General features: G+C 34.6%; 1 pseudogene across 1 annotated transcript; it reads left to right on the top strand.

Moving 5' to 3' along the window:
- The first annotated feature begins 8,639 nt into the window (after positions 1-8,639).
- Positions 8,640-10,868, top strand: LOC149184336 (glucan endo-1,3-beta-glucosidase-like; annotated as a pseudogene). The gene is made up of 2 exons (XR_016257254.1): positions 8,640-8,788; positions 9,625-10,868. The product of XR_016257254.1 is annotated as a glucan endo-1,3-beta-glucosidase-like (transcript).
- The last annotated feature ends 13,337 nt before the right edge of the window (positions 10,869-24,205 follow it).

Genomic DNA, 24,205 nt, shown 5'->3' with positions numbered 1-24,205 from the left:
TGCATAAGTAACAAGGTGTTGCTTTAAGGCTCAATCCGTGCTTTCATGAACCATCAATGAAAAGAATGGACTTTCAAACATATTCTTTATCTGATTTTGTTAAAGATGTTTTAATATGAAATATATAAAATCATTTGTAGACTTACTATTTGTGTATGAAGAATACTCTAGAGACTTTGGTACATTTGGAGTTTTTGCTTCCATTGGAAATTTGCAAAGCTTCTCATAATTTGATAGAGAGAAATCTCCACAAATGAAATATGATACTTTCATTGTAAAAATCACTTTCCTTATTGGAATCTCTGACCTGTCTAATATGCTCTGTAATTGGTTTCAGCTTTCCCTCTAATGGATTAATCTCTCTTGCATTAGCATCTTTATGCACCCATGATTTTTCATGAGTAACAAGAGCATCATGTTGTAATGTTGTGCAACCATTCCCTAAACCCCATGGTCCATTCATCCTATACTTCTCACAATAGATACACTTCATAGTTATTTTCTCATCAAACCTCACATAATTCAACCAAACAAACTTATCTAACCATTCCATGTGAAAATGTCTTTTTGTTTGCACTTTCATTATTAAATTATTAGCAACCTCTTCTTCAACTTCATTTGTTTCTTCGTCTACATCATGATTAGAAGAACTTCCAAAAAATTCATGTAATTGTTGTTCCACATGAGCATTATGAGTTTTTTCACATGCTTCTAAATTGCTTTGAGCCTTAGATGTTTTCTCTTTTTTCCATCCATACATTTCCCCAATTGGAAATCGTATTTATCTCTTTTAAGACATTTGTAAATTTGCAACCACTTGTATAAAAAAATATATGCAAAAACTAGAATTTAATAAATCATACAAAATTGGTCCAATTAATAGTTTTTAATAATGCATATTTTTAATTACTTAAAAAAAGCATTAAAGTTGTATAACACCATTACCAAAACAATTATTTGTTAAGGAAAATTAAATGTAATGAGAAATAATAAGTATACTATATTTCATTTCTTAACATTAGTTAAAGAAAAAAAGAGTTAATGTGAAAAATATAAGAAATATAAACCGAAATTAATCGAATTTAGACATAGACATGAGTTGATACAATAATGAATAAGGGCATTATGATTTATGGAATTCAAATAAAATATTTCCACTCTCTGTCTTTATTGATGTCACATAGAGGCACTTGAAAAATAAATCATATACTGAAAATCATGAAGTTAAAAGAGAAAAAGGAAAATCCACTCGTAGATTATAAATATCCTCCAGTGAGAAATCTGTGGTGTAAAAAGGTGGAAGGAAAATGCGCTCTGAAAACATAAAGATCCTTAAAGAGAAGAAGGTAAAATGAATTTTCTGCAGTGGGCCATAGGAATTTTCCTCAAGTAGGCCACGTTGTTGCAGCATACCATTTTTTTTAGGAATTATAATAAAACATGGCTTATTTTTTTAGGTATTTTTCTACATCAATCCATGATATGTTTTTTTGGGAATTTTACTAAAGAAAACCACGTTGTTTTAAGGAATGTTCCTAAAGCGGTTCGTATTTAGAGTTCGCTACTTTATATCTTTGACTAACAACTCTTAAATATATCAGTGATCTCAAATTTTAAAGATGATGAAAGCTTGAATTATAACGAAAATCTTTTTTTCTTTATTTTAACCATAATTCTAAAATAAAACTTTTTCTTTATTTTAACCATAATTCTAAAATAAAACTTGAAAATTATAATAATTAGACAATGCCTTTGAAAAATTATGCAGGAGAATGAAAACTCACCTCTGTATTATGGATGTGTTGCAATATTCCATTTACTGACATCAAGTCTTTTCTTTTGGGAGACAAGACAAAGGAACTGTCAATTGTCACGTAAGCCAAGATGCCACAACAGTAGGATCCGTTGAGATTCGATTGTGGGAATCCTAGAGGAGACACTAGTTTCATAGGTCACATATAGAAACATTTGTCCATCTCCACTTTTTTCTTCCCTGTCTCATCAAGATGGAGGGGTTTCTTATCAGGATGTTTCAACATCGAGTGATCTGACAATTGCGGTGTAATGATGCGGGCAAATAATTGAATGTGTGGGCATGACAAAGTTTTTTCCATGATTCAAACTTAAACAAGAACACTACAAATTACATATATAGTCATAAATACATAGATGTAGTAGAAAAACACTTCATTTCATTAATATAAAAATAATGAATTATGCTTACAAACAGAATGGAAATAAGATAGCTCAGACAATGATAACTTATCTTTGAGAAGAGATGTGGCGGCTATATGCCAATTGAACTGTGTTACAATTAGGCTCAAGGGCCTATTTATTATTGAAAAACATGAGGAAAACCTAAGCAACCAAAACCATAACCCCAGGGAATGTAACACCAATATTTTATGGGCCCCACTGTGATTAGCTGGGTAGCCAACTTCTTGGGGTCGTAACTTGGTCATATTATCTCCATTTGATACGTATAATACCTTGTAGGAAAGGTGTCTATGAGTATTATAAGTTTTTCCGCGGGCTGTTGGCTAAGGCTATGGGCTTGCAGTGTACCTCAAGAAAATGTTGTTTAGGGGTTCAAAATTGCTTCACAATTTCAAGACCCGAAAAAATGCGAAAAATAGTAAATGCTGAAATAAATAAGTAAACAAATGAAACTGACTCGAGGGTCTAGGTGGAATAGGCAGGTAGCCACCAATATCCACCTAGATCATTCCTCCCCCCTCAGGGAGCAATGGTACCCATTGCATGCAAAGCATCCAAGAGGTGAGGAAATTGCTATTGAACCTGGTCCCTAGTGAACCACTTAACCTAATGAACGAGTTGACTTGCTTTGACAACTTGATATAACTGTATCATATGTTGGCGAGGGTTCTTGATCTGTGTGTCCATGATCTGGTCAGTTGTGGCTAGTTGCATGCAGTCCAGGTTGAGCTTTGTTGGCGTGAGTTGTTCTGCAATGTTGGATGTGTCCAACAATGGTGGGAAGTATGGCTGAAGGTGGTCTACATTGAACACTAAGTGCAGACCAAGGAACGGTGGGATGTTGATCTTAAAGGAATTATCACTGATAGCCTTGGAGATGGTCTATGGTCCATATCTGAGCGAGTGAAGCTTGAGATGGGGTCCAGCAAGGCGCTCCTTCTGCAAATGTAGTCAATTTTTTTGCCCACCTGGAACTTGTGCGACACTTGATGTTGATCATGACAATGCTTGTAGTTAGCATTGACTCTATCCTATCATGGACATGTTGGTGGATGTGTTGAATGCACTCATTGAAGTTGTTATTCCTTTTGCCTTCATACTGGATGTGAGCCGAATCTCCCTGTGTGGCTGCAAATGGTATGGCCACATCAGTGGGACATAATGGCTAAAATCCCAGCCCTACACAAAAATCGTTGTGGTCTGTTGAGATGTGGAGAGCTCTATTGTAGCTCTGTTGGACATAAGGGAGAATTTCATTACACTTGCGTGGATGCTTCAAGTTGTACAGTCACAAAATGTGTACGATCATCCAGTTGACAACCTCTATTTGACCATCAGTTTGGGGATGGAAATCCATGGACTTAGTAAGTTTCGTATCCAGCATCGACCTGAGACTAAACTAGAATGTACTCAGGAATTTGATTTCTCGATTTGAGACAATGGACTATGGGATCCAAAAGTGTACCCACACTCACTCAAAGAAGAGCTTAGCAGTGGCCTCTATTGTGATACTCTTCTTACAGGCCACCATGATGACCATCTTAGAGAATCTGTCGATGATCACGAAAACAAAATCATTTCTGTGCTTAGTAGAAGGAAGGCCCAACATGTAATCCATGGAGACAGATTCCCAAGGCCGACTAGGAGTAGGTAGATGAGTATACATGCCTTGCTTCTTGATGGTTGGCTTGGCAATCACATAGACGGTGTAGGATATAATGTACTTCCCAACATCCTAATGAAGTTTCAGCTAATAAAAATACTTCTGCAATATCGCCACTATTTTCTCTACTCTAGAATGTCCAGTGACCCAACTATAGTGTGCCTCCCAAATCATCTTAGCATGCTCACTTGAATGAACAGAGATGTGTCCAAAGTGGCAAAACAATGCATCCTTAAGGTGAAAATTTTGAACTTGCTTCCCTTCCAGGAGTGTCTGGCATGTGCTTCCGAATTTTGGATCGCTCTTGTAAACATGTGGTCATCGCGAAATTGCATGCCAATAGGAGTCGAGCACATTGATTAATGCTATGACTAGTGGTCCGCTAAAGAAATCAATGACTTATTGGTGTTGCCCTTCTTATACTTAATGTTCAAGTGGAACTATTGCAGGTAGGTGGATCATTTATGATGGCGATCGTTTTGCAACTTCCCCTTTGTATGTATGAACTGCAAGGGTCGGTGGTTTATGTGGATGACTGTTCCCTTCCCAAGAATGTAATGCTTCCATTGATGACAGACCTGCACAATAGAATACATTCCTTTGTCGTAAGTGGGATACTTTCAGACTCTGTCTAAAAGTGTCTCACTGTGGTAATCCACTGTATGCCAATGTTGAGTAAGAACCACAACAATAGAATAGGCAGAGGCATTTGTCTTAATCTCAAATGGTTGTTGCGAGTCTGGTAATGTGAGCATTGGTGCAAAGCAAAGGTGATGATTCAACTCCGAAAACACATGTTGTTGGATTTTAGACTGAAAAAGAGTTTCTTTCGCTCTACCCTTGGTGACTTAACTTAAAGGCCAAGTGATAGGAGATAACCCCAACACGAACTAGAGGTAGAAATTGGCAAGACCAAAAACGTTGCGGAGCTCTGTTAGAGTGGTTGGGGCTGGCCAATCCTGAATGAATTATCTCTTGGATGGGTCCACATGTACACCCTACTCATCAACGATGGACCCCAGATATTGAACCCGGGTCAGGCAAAAAGTGCATTTCTCCAAGTTAGCACACAACTTGTGTTATCACAGGCTTTGAAGGCCCTGTCGAATATTGTGGAGATGCTCTTCCCAACACTAGCTGAAGATCAAGATTTCATCTAAATACTCCACCATGAATCGATTGGTGAAGGGTCACAAAGTGTCGTCCATGAGTTTCATGAAGTTTGCAGGGGGATTCCTTAATCTGAATGACATGACCAACTGTTCAAAAAGGCCCTCTTTGGATTTGAAGGCAATCTTCCATACATCAAAGGGTTTGATAAGCACATGGTGATAAACTAACTTCATGTCAATCTTGTTGAAATGTTTGCCCCCATTCAGATGGTCCATGAGGTCATCAATCCATGGGATTGGGTACTTATTCCAGGCAATGATCTTGTTTTCTTCCCGATAGTCAATATAGAGTCTCTAGGTCCAATCCTTCTTCTGTATCAATACAATTAGGCTTCTAGAGGGTGATGAACGTGGCCTGATGTGCCATTTCTGTAATAGTTCCTGAATCCATCTCTTGATCTCATCATTCTCTAGAACAAAGTGTTGATAGTTGGTCCATTGGGCAGCAACATGCCCAAGGTCATATCGATGGAGTGCTTTACCTAACAGTGCAAAGGTACCCTCGTAAGTGAGGCGAAAATACCCTGTGCTTCTCCATTACCTTATACAATTGTTGCTACTTTGCAGAGGAGCCCTGCTTGGAAGTCGTCGCCACGACCTTGTTCTTGCCCAGAGGGTGAATCATAACGAAAATAAATTTTCTAGTATGGGAAATGATATTATTGTATTGCTTTGCAATGATCAAAGAGATGGCAGTAGGCGGGGCTACCTCCGTATCATGTACAACTGATAGGCCAAAGTAATAATCACAAAATCAGGTATAAATTCATATACAACATGTCGTTTCCACAAGTATGATTGTCCTAACAATACTTCACAAACTTCAAGAGGATAAACATCACACAATACCTTATCCATGAAGGGCTTGATGTGGATGGTGTAAGGATGTGGATGTACTGTAGTATTTAGGCCCAGCCGCTTCATGACTTCTATTTAAATGAGGTTATTTTGGCACCTGCAATTGACAATCAAATACAATGGAGAACCCTTCACCCACATCTGTGAGTGGAAGAGGCATTCCCCCTCATCTAGATCTTCAGGATCAATCTTCTGGATCCTGGTGGTAGCCACGGTGGCACAGGGCTCAACATTAATGATTTTCTTCCTGTTTTCATTCCCCTTATCAGTTTCTGATTTAGAGTAGGAACACGCATCTCATTAAGAGGCCTTCAGCTTGGCAACCAGTGACTGCCTGCCCTCACAATAACTTGTGTTGTGAGTGGAGCTCTTATGGAACTCACACAATTTTCCCGTGTCCTAATTTTTCTTTGTGGTGTTTTTCTTTTGTTGCAACTTCGACGGGTTATCCTAGGTAGCCCCGCCTTGGCTCTGTCCTTTTCTCTCTAGTTTGGAGGTGAATTTTCCTTCATTTGGATTCACAGATCCAAAGTCCCACTTATTCTGTTTAAACTTCTGCTCAATCTTGATAGTGTATCGGTACATCGTGCAAAGCGATGAAATATCCAAGAACTCCATCTCATCTTGGATGTACTTGGGCAAATAGTCACAGTACTTAAGTACCAAATGCCACCCAATACCCTTGATACCCAACTTCATGCGAAGGGTATGGAAAATATTTGTGAACTCCGACACATATTAGTCCCTTCCCTGCCGTAGCATGCTCCGCTTTCTGTATTTATCTTCATAGCTTCCAACAAGGTAATATTGTCCCTTGATGACATATCAAAAATAATCTCAAGTGGGTGCACTAAAAACAATGAGGGTCCACTCTCGGCCTTTTTTCGTAGTAGGTGTCCCACCAGTCCTTGACATGTGGGGTGGTTTTGAGAAGTGAAAAAGTAATCTTTTCTTGATTAGAAAAGTCATGAACTGAAAATATCCTTCCAACAGATTTAATCATTTATCGACGATGTCTCCATCTACGAGGCCCTCAAATATGAGAATATTGTTTTATTACTATTATTATTTCAAACCATATATTATATGTAAATTGTTGACATTGAAATAACTTAATTAACATGGGATATTTTATTTATGAATTACATTGTAAAGAATTTTTTTACTATAATATATTTTTAAATGCATCTCAATATTACTTAATTTTATATTAGTTTATTTATGGTGCACATTGAAATTTTCAATTACAACTAATATTTTTTAAATGTTACATGTTAATTATATAGTAAAAATGGAATGAATTACACATCTCCCTCTTATTAATATTATTACAAAGGAGTTTAAGCTTTTTATTTTCAATTACTTCTTGACTTTGCACAACAAAATATTTATTGTTGTTAGCATGTACACTCAAATACACATATTTTTTGCAAAAGGGAAAACAAATCATAATAGGGATAACCATCATTAACTGTTAATCTCAAATGCAAACTTACCCATCACTATTATTCAAATAAAACCACATCACCTATAATCAATTATATAATTTTAAAACATACCCAAACTTAATTCTATATAAAATATATATATATATTCTAAAATTAATAATAAAATAAAATATTTATCCATACTTTTCAAATTGAAAAACAAAGAACCGAAACTTTGCATTTATCCATACTTTTCAAATTGAAAAACAAAGAACCGAATCTTTGCATACATTCCTAAACCAAAATTTATAATACTTTTAAGTAAATCAATATTTTCTTTGGTCGCGATGACAACCACTAATAACTATATTTTATAATAATTTTAGGTAAATCAATATTTTATATATATATATATATAAAAGTATAAGAGAGACGAAATCACGACATAGATAAAATTAAATAGATACTTTTAAAATAAATTTTAATTTACATTTAAAATTTTAAAATATTGTAGAATTAAATATATAATTTCTTATTATAAAATATTCGCTAAAAGTTAAATCTATACGGCCGGATTATTGATCATTAAATTATGTTACAGCTCCTAATAGTTGTTAATGAACATTAAATTATAATCCGGCTAATAATAATTAAATAGAACGAACAGGAGAAGCAAGTTTATTAAGCTATCACAATCACCATCGCCACCGCCTATCTACCCTTTACACACCTTCCGACGAAGAGCTTTACTACTTCGTTTCACTTCTTTCTGCTTTCCGATTGTGCACCGCGTGCCAGGCCCCAGGTAAATGAATAATTGTTATTCAACATTAAATTATAATACGCCTAATAGTTAAATAGAACGAACATAGAAGCAAGTTTATTAAGTAATTTTGTATTGAAATGTTCCCATAGTGTAAGTGTCATGTCCTAGTTACACGTCAACGTCGAGAGTATTTCAAGACTTTGCCTGTTATAATCGATGGCGGCTATGTAAAAGTCATGCCCTAGTTAGACGTTAGACGTGAACGTCATGAGTACTTCAAGACTTTGGCTGTTATAATCGATGGCGGCTGTTCAACTCTTGGGCAGCGACAAATTGATGGCGAAAAATGAGCAGAAACGACCAATGACATTTCATTTCACGACGAATAAATGTGCCCCCAGCTCTCCCTATTGTACAACTTTGGATATAACGTGACGTACCGGAACAAATTGTCAGTGCAAACGAGACAGAGCTAATCCGATACGGCACGGCATCGTTCTTGCCCTATCGATTTTGAATTTTTCAATCCATGCGCAGACCAATCGAGCTCCTTATAAATACAACGCCCTCGCATGCTATTTATCAATCCTCTCATTTCCTGTGATAAAAATGGCAGCCTTTAATGACCAATCTAAGATCTTCCTGATTGGATGTGTGGCCATCTTCTGTTGTTTAATTCTCGCAGGTAAATTAACATGATATTGCATTCTTTTCCTTCCTAATTTGATACATGCTTCATACAATAGGATAGGATTGTTATTCAAAGATTTAAGTTCAATGTTGTCGCTCTTTTTTTTCCGTAGAAAAATTCTTGAAATAAATTACATATTGCAGATGCTTAGAGCATATGTAGATAGCTGTCCATGAAAAGGACAAATAACATTAATAAAAATAAAAAATTATGTTTATAAGTACATCAATCAAGTCTATATTTTTCTGCCCTTCTTCTTTTCCACCCTACGCCAATCCTCAGAGTCAGAAGGGGGAACAATGATGGCCTGTTGGTATACTTGTGTGTTCGCTGGAGGTTCTTTGTCGGATTCTGATCCTTCAGATCCATGAGTTCTTTTGTTGCCACTATGGAATTTTCTGCTGCTGAGAATGATCCTTCATTTGTGGGTCTGGTGCTTTTTCTTCCTGTGTGCTGTTCTGTTCTGTTCCATATTTATATCCGGTTCCTCTTGGTTTGCTGTGTCCTCTGTCTGAATGATGGCCTGTTGGTATACTTGTGTGTTCGTTGGAGGTTCTTTGTCGGATTCTGATCCTTCAGATCCATGAGTTCTTTTGTTGCCACTATGGAATTTTCTGCTGCTGAAAATGATTCTTTCATTTGTGGGTCTGGTGCTTTTTCTTCCTGTGTGCTGTTGTGTTCTGTTCCATATTTATATCCGATTCCTCTTGGTTTGCTGTGTCCTCTGTCTGAATGTTCTCTTCTTCCAGCGATTCTGTATTCTGCCCCCCATTTGGCTTTTTTCAATGTTGTCGCTCTATTAAACTGATTTAATTGAATTCGGTGTGCAGATGGTGATAAAATAGGAGTGGACTATGGCATGGACGCAGACAATCTTCCATCTGCAGACGAGGCGGTAACTTTGATGAAGTCCAACAACATTGGGAAAACGAGAATTTACCAGGAAAACAATGTTGTACTGCAAGCTTTGGCGAATTCTGGTATCGATGTAATAGTGGGTGTCGCTAACGGCGAACTGCAGGCCATATCTTCCAGCCAAGAGTCGGCAAACCGTTGGGTTAACGAGAACACTGTGCCCTTCTATCCCGCCACCAATGTCAAATACATTGCAGTGGGAAACGAGGTTTTGATAACCTCGGACAACCTTCAGTACGTACCCTATCTTGTTCCGGCGATGAACAACATTCAAACTGCGATCCAGAACGCTAATCTGCAGAATAGCATCAAGGTCTCTGACTCTCTACCACCCACAGGCCGGATGTTAGCAGCGGCTACCCGCCGTCTAAAGGAGTCTTCGTAGATGCTGTGAAGGACACGATGAGCCAAATACTCAATTTTCTGTCAAAGAACGGTGGTCCCTTCATGGCGGACGTCTATCCATACTTCAGCTACATCGGCAACACAAAAGACATTTCTCTGGATTATGCTCTGTTTAAGTCTACGTCTACGGTGGTGCAAGACGGTGATCACAGCTACACCAACTTGTTCGATGCCATGGTTGATACTCTTTTGTCGGCCATGGAAGCCTCGGGGTATCCCAACATCCCGATCGTCATTACCGAAAGTGGATGGCCTTCCGCTGGCGCGGATGTGGCCACCGTTGAGAATGCTCAGACCTATAACAATAATCTTATTAAACATGTATTTTCGAATGCAGGAACGCCAAAGAGGCCAGGAATGAGCATCGACACATATGTTTTCGCGCTTTTCAACGAGGATAAGAAGACGGGGGATGAGACGGAGCGTCACTTTGGGCTTTTCAACCCTGATCAAAGCCATGTATACCCTGTCAACTTTTCTCCATAATTGAGCCAAGTCGATGTCGACCAGGCTTAGTAGTGATATATAATTATAGGAGAATGCTACATAAATAATCATCTATCTGACTAATGTGTAGATGACGATGTGTCGAAGCCGTCGAACCATCAGTTGTGTTGGAATCCACATCACATGTGGACCCGAGTCGATGCACACAAGCCCTTATCTTCATGCAGTGCTATATGTAATCTGCTAAGTGTGTGGTCATTACTACTAAAATAATTTGTGAACAATAAAATGTCAAAGTTGAGTTTAATATCGTTTTGGAAACTGAAAGTCTTTACATTTGTTTTCAAAAGTGACGTTGAGAGTTGAGAAACAACCCGTGTAGTTCGCCAATTATAAGCATGCAGGCAGACTTCCCTGAGTTTTAACCAAAACAAATAGCTATATCAAATTTTCTTTGAAGCTACCGTGGCAAGCTAAAAATCATGTAAAAGAAGAGTTCATGAGAATTTTTGCAGTAAGGTAAATTTTTTTTCGTGGTGAAATAAAATTGTGATAAAATTTTGATTTGTATGGTTTAAATTTGTTTTTTTAATATATAAATTTAGCATTCTAAAAAAAATTTTAAACATTTAGATTATCAAAAATTTACTCATCAAACTTATAATTTCAATTAATGCAAAACAAAACATGGTTTCGAAATTTGGACTAACTGCGTTTATTAGTATCCACTCTACGCCTATGTAGGTGTCCAAACCATATGCCTCTGCAAGTTCTTTGAATTTACAGAGTTCTATATTTAAAATGAATGGACACGTTGGATGCATGCGCTCCTCTGTACAGTTAGGGTAGTTTTTTCGCATTCAAAGCATTATTGATGACTAATAAATTGTGTGCCTTCGGGTTTTTAAGTCTATTGTACACATGTTCCTGGATATTGGCGAGTTGGGTTGTTGTTCGCACATTCCAATCCCTTCAATCCACCACGCAGGAGCACCAGAGCCGTCCAGAACTCAAACTTAGCAAAACAACCCCACCCAGAACTCAAACTTAGCAAAACAACCCCACCGAATTATGAAGGCATACATTCCATCTGATTCAACAACCTTCATCGTGAATATGGATAATGGAATGGAATAGGTAAGATTCAAGAATGCAAATTGCATCAACATCTCTCATTAGATTTGGTTTAGCGTAGACTCTGGAGTGAAAGAAAACTTTAGAAACGCGGTCCACATTTATTTACACTGAGGTAGAAACTAAAAGGACGGTAGTTATCCATTAAATTTTCATATTAGTTGTATACCATTTGGATTAATTTTACTTATCATTGGCATGGGTTGATCTGGGCATCGAGAGTTACTCCCATTAATGTTAGGTAGTAAGTACTATGGTGGTAGGCAGTGAGACGCAAGAGAATTTAAATGCCCTCAGTTCAAATGTCTTGGTCAGTTCAAATGTCTTGTGTACCATGAAATATAGGTATTATAATTTTTTACGGTTTAATTGCGAAAGTGGACATCATTTTGACAAGTTGAATATGTAGAAAGAACGCCAGGTTTGATGTTGAACTCTTTTAACCTGTCGTCAAATGCATTCGGAAACCAAAAATACATCCCGTGGGACGTCAAGTTCCAGGCTGGGCCAGGCCAATCTGTTAAAAAAGTGCAGGGCACGATGCCTGTGGTACATTCAATGCATCAACTGTACCCTTAAGAAATAAACTAATTGTATCTTGACCTCTAATTGCATCTTGACCTCTTCTCTGAGTGATTTTCCCTCCAGCGTACTTGTCATGTCTAAGGTTTACGAGTTCAATGTCATTTTCAAGCTAAAGAAAAAACCTATCACTTTAGGCTGGAGCAAGTTTTTCATTACACTCATTTTGGAGCAACACATTATCTATATGTTCTGGACACAAAGCCACATATACAAAAACATATGCCGTTTGAGAAATAGAATATCTTAGCTTGCATTGAATGTTAAAATCACACTTTCCAAAAATTCTCTCCAACAACCCATGATATATGTGTGCTCAACACATACACAGCGAGACATTTAAAAAAATAATTGCATCATTTGAGCGATGGAATATCTCCACCAAATTGTCATTATGTTTTTTTTCCATGTTTAATTTAATTTTCAAAAGTTTTATATATGTGCTCCACACATAGCCACACATAAAAAAAAATTGCACCATTTGAGTGATAGAATATCTTTGTCAAATTCTCATTACGTTTTTTTATTATTTAATTTAATTTTAAATTTTGATTTTGATTTTTTGATTTTTTTTATTGGATCAAAATGAATAAAGGTGCCATTAAAATAATTTAATTACAAAATTTTAAATAAATTTGAAATCTAACAAAGCGTAATCAAAATCAGACAATTGATTTCTGTTCTATCCATTAAATTTTCAAATATTTCAAAATTTATAATTAATTGAAATATATCCATTAAATTTTCAAATATTTCAAAATTTATAATTAATTGAAATATATATGATTCTCCAACTCACCATGTAAGGTAAGAAACTTAACCAAAATATGTGTTGTCCATAAATACCGCAATTTTGCTTGGTGAAATTTTTGGTCGAAATTTAGTGAAAAATTCAAGAAATCCATTCTTAGTATTTTTTGAATTGTTTTTTGATGGTTGAAATGGATTAAGCAGCATCAAAAACCCCTGGAGCACCCCAAAGCCTTAAACTTGATAGCTATAACCTATATTTCAAAAGCCCCTGGAGCACCCCAGAGCCTTAAACTTGATAGCTATAACCTATATTTCAAAAAACAATTACCAGATCTTTTCAAATACGACCATAATTTCCATTGTTTTCATGCCTCCTTGCGCCAAAATACACCAAACATGCCCCATTTAAACAATATAATATGCTAACTTCAGTTGGCCACAAAAGGAAATATCTTTATATTCCTAGTTTCTCAGTAAATTTGTACCGTAAAGTTGTCAACAATGTCTATATACTCATAGCTTTTGTGCTCCAACAATGTCAATATATGCATAGCTTCTCTATGTAAAAATTTCCATATACACATAGGCTATCTAGAAATTCTAGAAATTGTTGTTTAATAGTTACCATCTTTGGACACTAATTAATAAATTTTAACCTCTAATTACAATTACAATAAAATGACAATATAATATGCTAACTTCAGTTGGCCACAAAAGGAAATATCTTTATATTCCTAGTCTCTCAGTAAATTTGTACCGTAAAATTGTCAACAATGTCTATATACTCATAGCTTCTCTCAGATTTTGTGCTCCAACAATGTTAATATATGCTAAAAATTTCCATATACACATAGGCTATCTAGAAATTCTAGAAATTGTTGTTTAATAGTTACCATCTTTGGACACTAATTAATAAATTTTAACCTCTAATTACAATTACAATAAAATGAAAATATCGTGTTGTACCGTAAAATTGTCAACAATGTCTATATACTCATAGCTTCTCTCAGATTTTGTGCTCCAACAATGTCAATATATGCATAGCTTCTCTATGTAAAAATTTCCATATACACATAGGCTATCTAGAAATTCTAGAAATTGTTGTTTAATAGTTACCATCTTTGGACACTAATTAATAAATTTTAACCTCTAATTACAATTACAATAAAATGAAAATATCGTGTTGAACTCCATAAATAAGGTGTTTTTTGCTTGGACATAGGCACTCGTGTTATGGCTTGCTTCAAAGATGGATCTCCTCTTAGGGATAGGTTACAATGTACAAATAGTTAACAAGGAAGTTTTAATTAGTGCAAATACTTATCACTCCAACATAAAAGTCCAAGACCATACGATGCAGGCATATATTCATTTCTAAATATATTTTATTAATATTGTGCATGGTGGTGTAATTTACTTTATTTGTATAATACATCTACACACATTTTAGAAGTCAAATAAGGTTTTAAGTATAAGGGGGTTTACGCAATGCATTATATTAGATATCATTTTCGGATTCAACTGCATTGAGTAAGTCATTCACGTATGACCATTTCCATGAGAGGTAGTCGTAAATGACTAATTTCTCATGATTTTTGAATAGTTCAATTAGCACTCATTTCATCAGGTGATGCTCGCAGGGGTAAAGAAGTGGGATTGAAACTAGTGAAATGAATCACATAGCGTCAATCATCACTTCTGGGGCTTACACTTGGTAACCAGGACTTCCAGGGAGGTCACCCATCCCAGATCGCCTCTGTCTCAAGCGCACTTAACTGTGGATTTTTCCACACAATCAAGCCCACCTAGTTTGCTACCCCATTTGCAAAACCTTAGCAAGTATTGTGCCTCATGAACCATTCATGTAGAGATTGCTTCACTCTTTTTGAATTTAAGTATTAGGGGGTTTACACAGTGCATTATATTAGATATCATGTTGGGATTCAGCTGAGCTAAGTAAGTCATTCATGTATGACCATTTCCATGAGAGGTAGTCGTAACTGACTAATTTCTCATGATTTTTGAATAGTTCACTTAGCACTCATTGCATCGGGTGATGCTCACAACAAGAAAAGAAGAAGAAGATCAAGCAAATTTGGAAGGTGAAGGGTCAATCTAGTCATTGCGAAAGTAGTGGTCATTAGAGAGCCACATGTTGGAGGCTCCATCCACAGCAATGTCGCAAGGACAAGAGCATCTGAGCATGAACTAGGCGAAACAATTTTTCAACTAGTGAATGTGCCATAGGGAAGATCATCCATCCACTTTGATAAGTGAGGTATGGTTCTTCTAGTTGTGGTAGAATGTCATGGCCTTATTTTTTCATATGTTTCATTTTAAATTGTAAAAGTGATCATTTGTTTTCCATCACTTGTTGCAGCAACAATGATGCTTGGCCTTATTTTGTGTTTCTTTTTGAACTCTGAAAGTGATGCTGTGTTTCTATCACTTGTTGAAGCCACAATAGTGTTTGGCCTTCTTTGTGTAAATCATGTGCTGCAACGATGATGTGTTTTCCATCACTTGTTGAAGCAACAATGATGTTTGGCTTCGTCTTGATAGCTGGAGTATTGTTTCCTTTTTAATGTAAACTTGACCACAGAGTATATGTTATAAACTCATGGAAATTATGGGATGCTTGGCTCATTTTGGTCATAGAGCTAAACATGTAGTTTGCAAGATATTGTACTACAAGTTTGCAGGGGATGCAATTGTTGGTGCATCACTTATGGCTCCGAAGGACAGAGGTGAAGGAGAAGGAAGGATGTCTTGTTAGGGCACTTGTGGTGCTAATAGAGTATAGAGTAAATGCAGATTAATTAATGCTTTTGGAGGAACAACATATTCTCTTAGTGGGGAGGATTGATCCAGGAGGATTGATTTAGGAGGATCTAAGAGGATTGATCCAAGTGGATCTCTCTAAAGTACCAGTGGCATGGTAAAAGGATAAAATCTCAAAGTGGTAAAATATGGGTAGGTTTAGCATCGGATCGAAGTGATCGTCATCCTGAATCCAATGGTATGAACAACACTCAAATCTGAGTCCATATGAAAAAGTTAGAGCAATTCAAACTTTTAGTTTGACTTTTCCAAGTGAAAAGAAGAAGATGACATGGCAAAGTTTCAACGAATGGCGTGCCATTTGGTAGTTCCACTTGGCCCCACATATCGCTTATCGGTGAAAAGGATGAGAGCTCAAGGAAGACTCGACTCCTCGTGTTCCTAGCTACGATTGCGATATCGCATATCACAGTCTGGAGGAAGAACATAAAGGTAAATTGGCCACGCTGAGACTTTTTTAAGATGCGATATCGTATATCACGATCACATATTGGGAGAGGTTTTGGATCGACCCTAACAGGACTTCGTTGCGATGTGATACATATCACAATCACATAAAATTGTTTGTGTTTACGAAGTGGTTTGGCTGTAATCGTTGATTGCGATTTGCGACAGGATTGCCCAGATGTGATATTTATAAACTGTATTAAATAAACCCGATCGGTCTATGTTATGAAGACTTGCGTCTATCCACTGATGGAAGCCTCTGATTGCAAGTTGTGATGGACTTCCAGAAGAAATATTTTTATGAACAACATTTGGTAAAGTTGTTGGGACTGTGTATCGCGAATTGTGGAGAGTGCTGTTTTCTAGACTCGCCTTGCCTGCCGATTGAACGAACATCGATTCTTTGTTAAAGCCATCAGTTTAAGACCTAAAACAGAAACAAGCTATTGGACTGCTCTTCGATGGGGTTTTCTATGTTAAGTATGTAAAACACCGAGAGTTGTTCGCCAATAAGTATTGCCGCCAAGATGTATGCAAGATTAAAATGGGTTTTCACCATTTTTGCAAGTTTGGTTTCCTTGTATCATACATGTCCGAGATCCTTGGTCTCACGACAATCCCGCTTGATAAACTTGCCATTTGCTCTTAAAAATACCCAATTATGAAGGATTCAACCACACCAGCATATAAATATGACTATTTAGGTCTGAGGAAAGGGGGGAGAGCATAGAGCAGTGCAAGTTTGCATAGCAGAGAAGTGGCACCTACTCCTAGCAGGTGGTCGGGACCTTATCTCAGAGATCAGAAGGTTCCGAGAAGGCTACAAAAGGCACGATTATCTGAATGGGGTGTTCGGATAGGCGTTTTTGCACTATTTTTCGCTAGGAAGGTAGTGGTGTTGTATGTTTCTAGAGATGGGCTCTCTATTTTCCAGTTATCTTCCAGATTGGACATATAAGGATGGTTATGTAGAAATATTCTTGTACTTCTCTCTTTTCATGCTAGTTAATAAAAGAAGGCATCCCCACTATTGAGTAGGTCTCAAAGATGTAGTCCAAATTGGACAACTTCGTAGTCAAATCTATATGTCATGATCTTTTGTTATCATGTCTCTTTGTCTTCATTTTTCATGCTTATGTTTCTATGGGTTTTAAGCGTTGTAACTCATGTTAACTCCGATGCATCCATAAGTATAATAATCATGGATATCGTGCTAACCTAGGTATGGAAGTTATGCACGAACGTAATTCTCACAACTTTCCTCTGGATCTAGCCGCTGTTGAATCTATTTCAATAGGTGGATAATACTCTGATGGATTGTTATCGTGTATTGCTTAATTGAAGCATACCAAGCCTTTCATTCATTTTATTGAAAGGCTTGGTATGCTTCAATTGTATTGTTTAGTGTTATTCTTCATACTTCCCCTCGAACGTCGAATTGAAAGGCTATGGGAAGGAAGCAAGATAAAATAGAGGATTGTGCAAAGTGGGAAATTCCTAAGTGACTTATTGGGTGAGGGGGAACCTGGCCTATCAGTTATCAATTCGACACCTTAATACTGGTAAATGAAAGATTGAAAAGGAGACATGTTCTACTCTCCAATTTACCGCTTAGAGTCCACCTTTGTCATGGGGGGATGAACCAGCTACTTTATATAAGGCCACCTTTTAGTACTTCATTTACCACTATCCAACAACATCAACAACTCCTTTTTTGGTGAGGGGCATCAAAGTCAAGGTTACCAACTTAATGAGAACTAAAACCTAAAAATGAGAACTCTAGCCAAAAAAACCCAAAAAACATGAAAAAAGAGCTCGAAAACAAAAAGTGTTGATGTTGGAACAAAAATTTTATTTCCTTTTTTCGGGGTAAATTTTCACTTTTCTTAAAAATGGAAGTAAAAACCATTTTTTTTGCACAAAAAACATGAAAAAATCCCCTTGAATGAAAAGTGTTGAGGCAATTTGATGTTAAAATTTCATTTCTTTTGGGTTTCAACTTATTGCATCAACACTTTTCTTTTGGGTTAAACTTTTATATTTTTAACATTGACATTAAAAACTAAAATCTTTGTGCAGTAAACACAAAAAATCACACGAAAATATGGCATCAACATTTTTTTGGCTAAAGTTCCAACATGTTTTAGAATTGGCATTAAAAATAAAATATCATGAATCTAAAATTAATTAAAATTCCAATAGTTTCAACAATACGGTGAAGTTAAAATATCACAACTCCAAAAAAGCTAAAAATTCCAACAATTTTCAACTATGGCATTAAACATAAATATCATGAATCTGAAAAACATTAAAGTTTTGTCATTTTCTAACCATGGCATTAAAGATAAAATATCACGACTCTGAAAAACTTAAAATTTCAACATCTTTTAGCCATGGAATCAAAATAAATATCATGGCTATAACAAACCTTAGGTTTTCAACGTATTTCGAGATCAAATATCATGATTAAATTAAACCTTAGTAATAAATACCTAAATCAAAAGGTATTTCTACCAAATGTTAAAAATATAGTTCTTTTAAAACATTAGCCTAAGAAAACTTGGCACATAACAACAAAAAATTAGAAGTCAACCATCAAATTGACACGTAGTCGGGCCATTCTTGATCCATTGTAATGAAAACTTGAAAATAAACCATCAAATCAAGACATAGTGGAGGTGAATTTGATTCCTTATAACGAAAACTAAAAATAAGCTATCAAATTGACACATATTGGAGTCGGGTTGCTAGTCGAACATCAACACAACCTCTATAGCAAGACATAAATTAATAAATTAATAAAATAAAAAAAAACCAAAAAAAAAATATCATAACCCAAAAATAATAATAAGCTAAAAACATTCCACGAGGTCTTGGATAGTAGGTGATCGGGTGCTCTATTAATGAACACCTTGACGTGAAGTTATCAGTTCAATTCCCTACCCTCATTAAGGTGATATATTGGGCATGATGAAGATGTAGTTCGACAAAGCTTATAAAAAAGCATTGAAAAAGAAAAGTTAAAAATGAAAAATGACACATATAGATAACCAAAATAAAAAAAGAATAAATAAATAACATAATTTAATAACATAGATGCATTATATGGTAGATGTGGATAAAGGATCAATCAATGAGGGTGATGAGGAGGGGTTGGAGGAGTTGAGGGTGCAAGAGGGGTGGCTACGGTTCTAGCTAGCGCCTCCCTGGTTCATGCCTTTGTTGGTTCTTCTTTGTCTTTTTGAGATGTCATGGCTCTTCCACTTGTTCTTGCTGCTGACCGTGTGTGTGTTGGCTTGGCTTTTTCTGGGTAGTTTTTTTGTTGATTCGTGTTGTTACTAGTGTCACTTTTGCTATATATTTTAGCTAGAGTCATCTCTCCTTCTTGCAACTACTTTCCTCATCGCTTTGACGAGTTGTCTATTGGCTTATGGCTACCTTGACACTCGCTTGGGATTAGGGCATTGCCGCATTTTTCTTTGGATTCCTGTTGACAGTTTCTCTTGCCTCTGCAAACGGCCTATTCCATCCACTTTCTTGGGGCTTATGTTTCTGCTGAAGTGGTTGTTGGCTCCCATTTGGGCTCATGGCCCTACTCTGTCATCGTGATTTCCGTGATGGTCTCCTTGTGTGGGCTTATGCACCTCGCAATCGTGTTTTTTAGTGTCTTCTCCTAGCATTGATGTTGTTAAGGGTCTCCATCATTAGCTAATGTTGGGTGCATTACGGTCGCCTTTGTTGTGGCTCTCTTGCCGTCTTTGTCTTAGACTTGGTAGTTGAGGGAGCAAGGTTGAAGTGGCTCTCCCACTGCTTTTGACTTTAGCCTCATGCCTCTTCTCTCTTTTTTGTGGTTCATCCCATTGTAGAGGTGTTTTTGTCAAAAATTCTTTAGGTTTGTCTTCGCTATTTGGGCAGCCTGCGCCTAGGATTTGTTTAAAGTTTGAGCCAGATTTTTTGTTGGCTTCTTGGTTTTCTATTTCGCCCTATGGCCTTTTTTCGAGTGGGCCTTCCAGCTAATGTATGTAATGTCCTCAGGCATCTGCACAATGTAATTTTGTCTTTGAATAAAATATCAATTTTTTTCTTGGAAAAAAAGCATAATTAAAAAAATAACCCATTAACAATGAAAATTTAAACATAAAAAAATAAGAAAAAAAATTATGAGAATTGACCTGTCGCCCAGACATGGTGCCAAAGGGTTGTCGCTAGGGTAGCTGGAGCAGCGCATGTTGTAGGGGGGCTCGATTCCAGGAATCAAATGCTCGGCTTGACATGGTGCCAAAGGGCCACCACTAGGCTAGTTGGAGCGGCACACCATTCCTTTGGCCCTGTCAACAACCCTTTAGGGCACAACCAAGGCAGGGACCCATGTGTGTGTGTGTGTGTATATATATATATATATATTATATTTCCTTTTAAATTTTTAAATATTTTTTTAATTCTTTTGATGTATATTTTCACATTTTTCAAAATATTTTTTTATTTATTTTCATTTCATTTTTAAATTAATAATTTTATTTTTATTATTTTTTCTACTAAATTTATATTCTGATTAAAAAAAGGTTTTTGTATTCAGGCTTTTGTGATCCATAATGAATTAAACAAAGTATTCGGTAGAAATCACATAAGAGAAATTTTTGGCCGACGCATTTCAAACCAACAAGTGTGGTTCATCATGAGGACTAGATGAAGAGGGAGACCATGGAAAAGGCTTAAATAGAGAGCAATGTAGAGACATATTTCAAGTAATGACTATATTTGAATAATAATATTTAAATTATGATATGAATTTTATTAATATATTAAAAACAAATATTATTGAGTAACGACTATATTAAACAACTAGTCTTTGAAAAATAATATTTAAATAATCATATTAATTTATTAAAAATACTAATAGGTAAGGTTATATTAAACGATTAGTTTTTGAAAAATAATATTTAAATAATGATATTATTTTATTAATTTATTAAAAATATTACTAAGTAATGGCTATATTAAACAACTATTCTTTGAAAAATAATATTAAAATTATGATATTAGATTATTAAAAACAAATATTAATAAGTAACCACTATATCAAACAACTAGTTTTTGAAATATAATATTAAAAAAAAGTCAAACTCTAAACAAGGAGGGAAGTAAAAAATTATAAGAGGAGTCAAGACCCTACTCATCATAAAGTGAGGAAGGCCCTAGAAGTTCTAAAGAGACCCAATAATTTGAATAGATATGATGGTTGGAATATTAGTAGAAGTTGGGTCCTTGTCCTATCCTCCTAGTTTCTTATGCTTCTATTTGGGATTTATCTTCTTTGTTTGTTTATCTATGTAGATATTAGCGTCATTTTTATAGTATTTGTTGTTGATTTATTCTTCATTAGAGTTTATTTTCTTGATCCTCCATTTTTTTTTATGTATTTTATCATCTTATTCGTTCTTAATTCCTTTTAGTATTTTTGTTATTTGTTTAATGAACCTCAACCCCATATTTTATTGTTGACCATGTTTTATTTATTGATTTTCTTTGAATATCTATCTATCTATATATATTTCTTTTGACTTGTGTATGTTTTTATTTTATTTTATATATTTTTCCAATTATTTTTAATTTGGTTTATTTTATTTCAATTAATTATTTTATTTATTAAATGATATTGTCTCGATTAGGGCCTTGACTCCTTTTATAATTTTTGGCTTCCCTCCTTGCTTAGAGTTTGACTTTTTATTTTTTTAATTAATTTTTTTTTTAAAACTAGTTGTTTAATATAGTGGTTACTTATTAATATTTTCTTTTAATAAACAAATAAAATAATATCATAATTTAAATATTAATTTTCAAAAAATAGTAATATTTGGTTTTATTTAATTAATTTAAATATTATTTTTTCAAAAACTAGCCATTTACTATAGCCATTACTTATTAATATTTTTACTAAATTAATAAACTAATATAATTATTTAAATATTATTTTTCAAAAACTAACCATTTAATATAGCCATTACTTAATAATATTTGTTTTTAATATATTAATAAATTGATATCATAATTTAAATATTATTGTTCAAATATAGTCATTACTTGAAATTATGTCTTTAGATTACTCTCTATTTAAGTCTTTGCCATGGTCTATGTCTTCATCTAGTCCTGATGATGAACCACACCTGTTGGTTCAAAACGCACTGGCCAAAACTTTCTCTCATGTGATTTCTACCAAAAAACTTTGCTTAAATTATTATTTTTATTTTAATATTTCTAAACAATTAATATTTTATAATTATGATTGTTATTTTATAATTTATATTATAATATTACTTTTTGAAAATATATATATTCAATTTTGTTTTTATTTTCCTTCTTGTATTCAATTAAATTATGTTTTGTTTGTTGTGTTTTTTTTCCTAATTTATTTAATACTTTTTTTTCTAATTTGTTTTGTTTTTGAATTTTTAATTTATGAACATTTTTTATAATTGTTTAATATTTTCTACTTTTAATAAAAAAAATCTCTTTCCTTTTTTATATATTGATTTTAACTAAATTCTATTGTTTTATTTATTGGTTAATTTAATGTTTTTTTCAATCTTTTTAAAATGCTTTAAATTGTTTCTTTAAACAAAAAATTTCAATTTACTTTTATTTTAAAGAATATTTTCAATTTTTTTTTTTAATATTTAATTTTTTATTTTGTTATTTCTACTTAAACTTTTATGTGAATCATTATTTTTGGAAAAACACCATCAAATATTATCAATTTTGGACATAAACTTCATAAAATTTGCTATTGTTTCATTTTTTTATGTTCATTTTTTTCCATAAAAATCATTTATTTGACGTGTCGCTTTTAGGGAAAAATCCGAAGATATGTACTTTTCTAATTACATCTCTATGAAAAATGTGTAGTTTTTAATCAATAATTTAAAATTATTTTTTTTATTGACAACTTTTTTATGTGTATTGAAGTTATTATTAATGATACATAAATCTATAAAAATCCTAACTTAAAATTATTATTATTATTATTGCATTTTTTAACTTTGCAAAAAAAATGAAAATTTCAGTACTTGAAAAACAAAAACAAAAACTTGAAAAACATTCAAAACTAGACATCTCATGAAGAAAACAAAAAAGAAGAAGAAGAAGACAACTTGAAACATGGTTGAATAACCAATATCTAAAAAAAAATGTGCATACTTAAGACATAAAGAAAGAAGAAGAAGATTAAAGTGTCAAAAATATCTCAAAAAAAAAAAAAAATTATTGATGCTCCATCAACGCTTTTCAAATTTTACATGAAAATCATGAACAATTTAAAAATATCATCCATACTTAATAATAAAAAATTTTAAAGTATAAAAAATAAGCCTAAAAAAGGGGGTTGATGTTGCATCAACACTTTTCAAAATTGGCATGAAAGTCACTGCCATTTAAAAAATGTGCATATTTAATACATAAAAAAATTAAAGCGTTACAAATGTTTCCCAAAGAAAAAGTTGAATTGTGAATCAACACTTTTCAAAATTGGGTGATTTCTTGCAAACTCTAGAAAAGCGCGAACTCGGTACGGTTCCCCTTAAGTTGGTAATTTTGCTCAAACCCTGTATATTGAGTGATAAAATTGTCATTTTGAACCCCCATAGGGGCTTTCTTAGCCACAAGAGTCCCTATAATGGTATTTTGTTTACCTAGTTTTATGTTGTTTATTTCTCTTTGTTGAGACTTAGATAGAAAAGAAATTCTTCCAGCATGTCCAATTGAAGGGGCATCCTCTGCTAACTTGCATTTTAAGATACCAATATGGAAGGATTTGATCCTTGACCAAAGCTCGTAATCCTTTCTATTGTCCACCATTTTTAGACTGAAACTCCTTTGTCTTGTTAGTTCTAT

Source organism: Pinus tabuliformis, chromosome 3_2 (genome assembly GCF_031772625.1).
Source record: "Pinus tabuliformis cultivar Carrire ecotype Pingquan chromosome 3_2, CPIR1, whole genome shotgun sequence".
Taxonomy (NCBI): Eukaryota; Viridiplantae; Streptophyta; class Pinopsida; order Pinales; family Pinaceae; genus Pinus; species Pinus tabuliformis.
The sequence above is the reverse complement of the archived record's forward strand: the minus strand, read 5'-3'. Positions and strand labels throughout refer to the sequence as shown.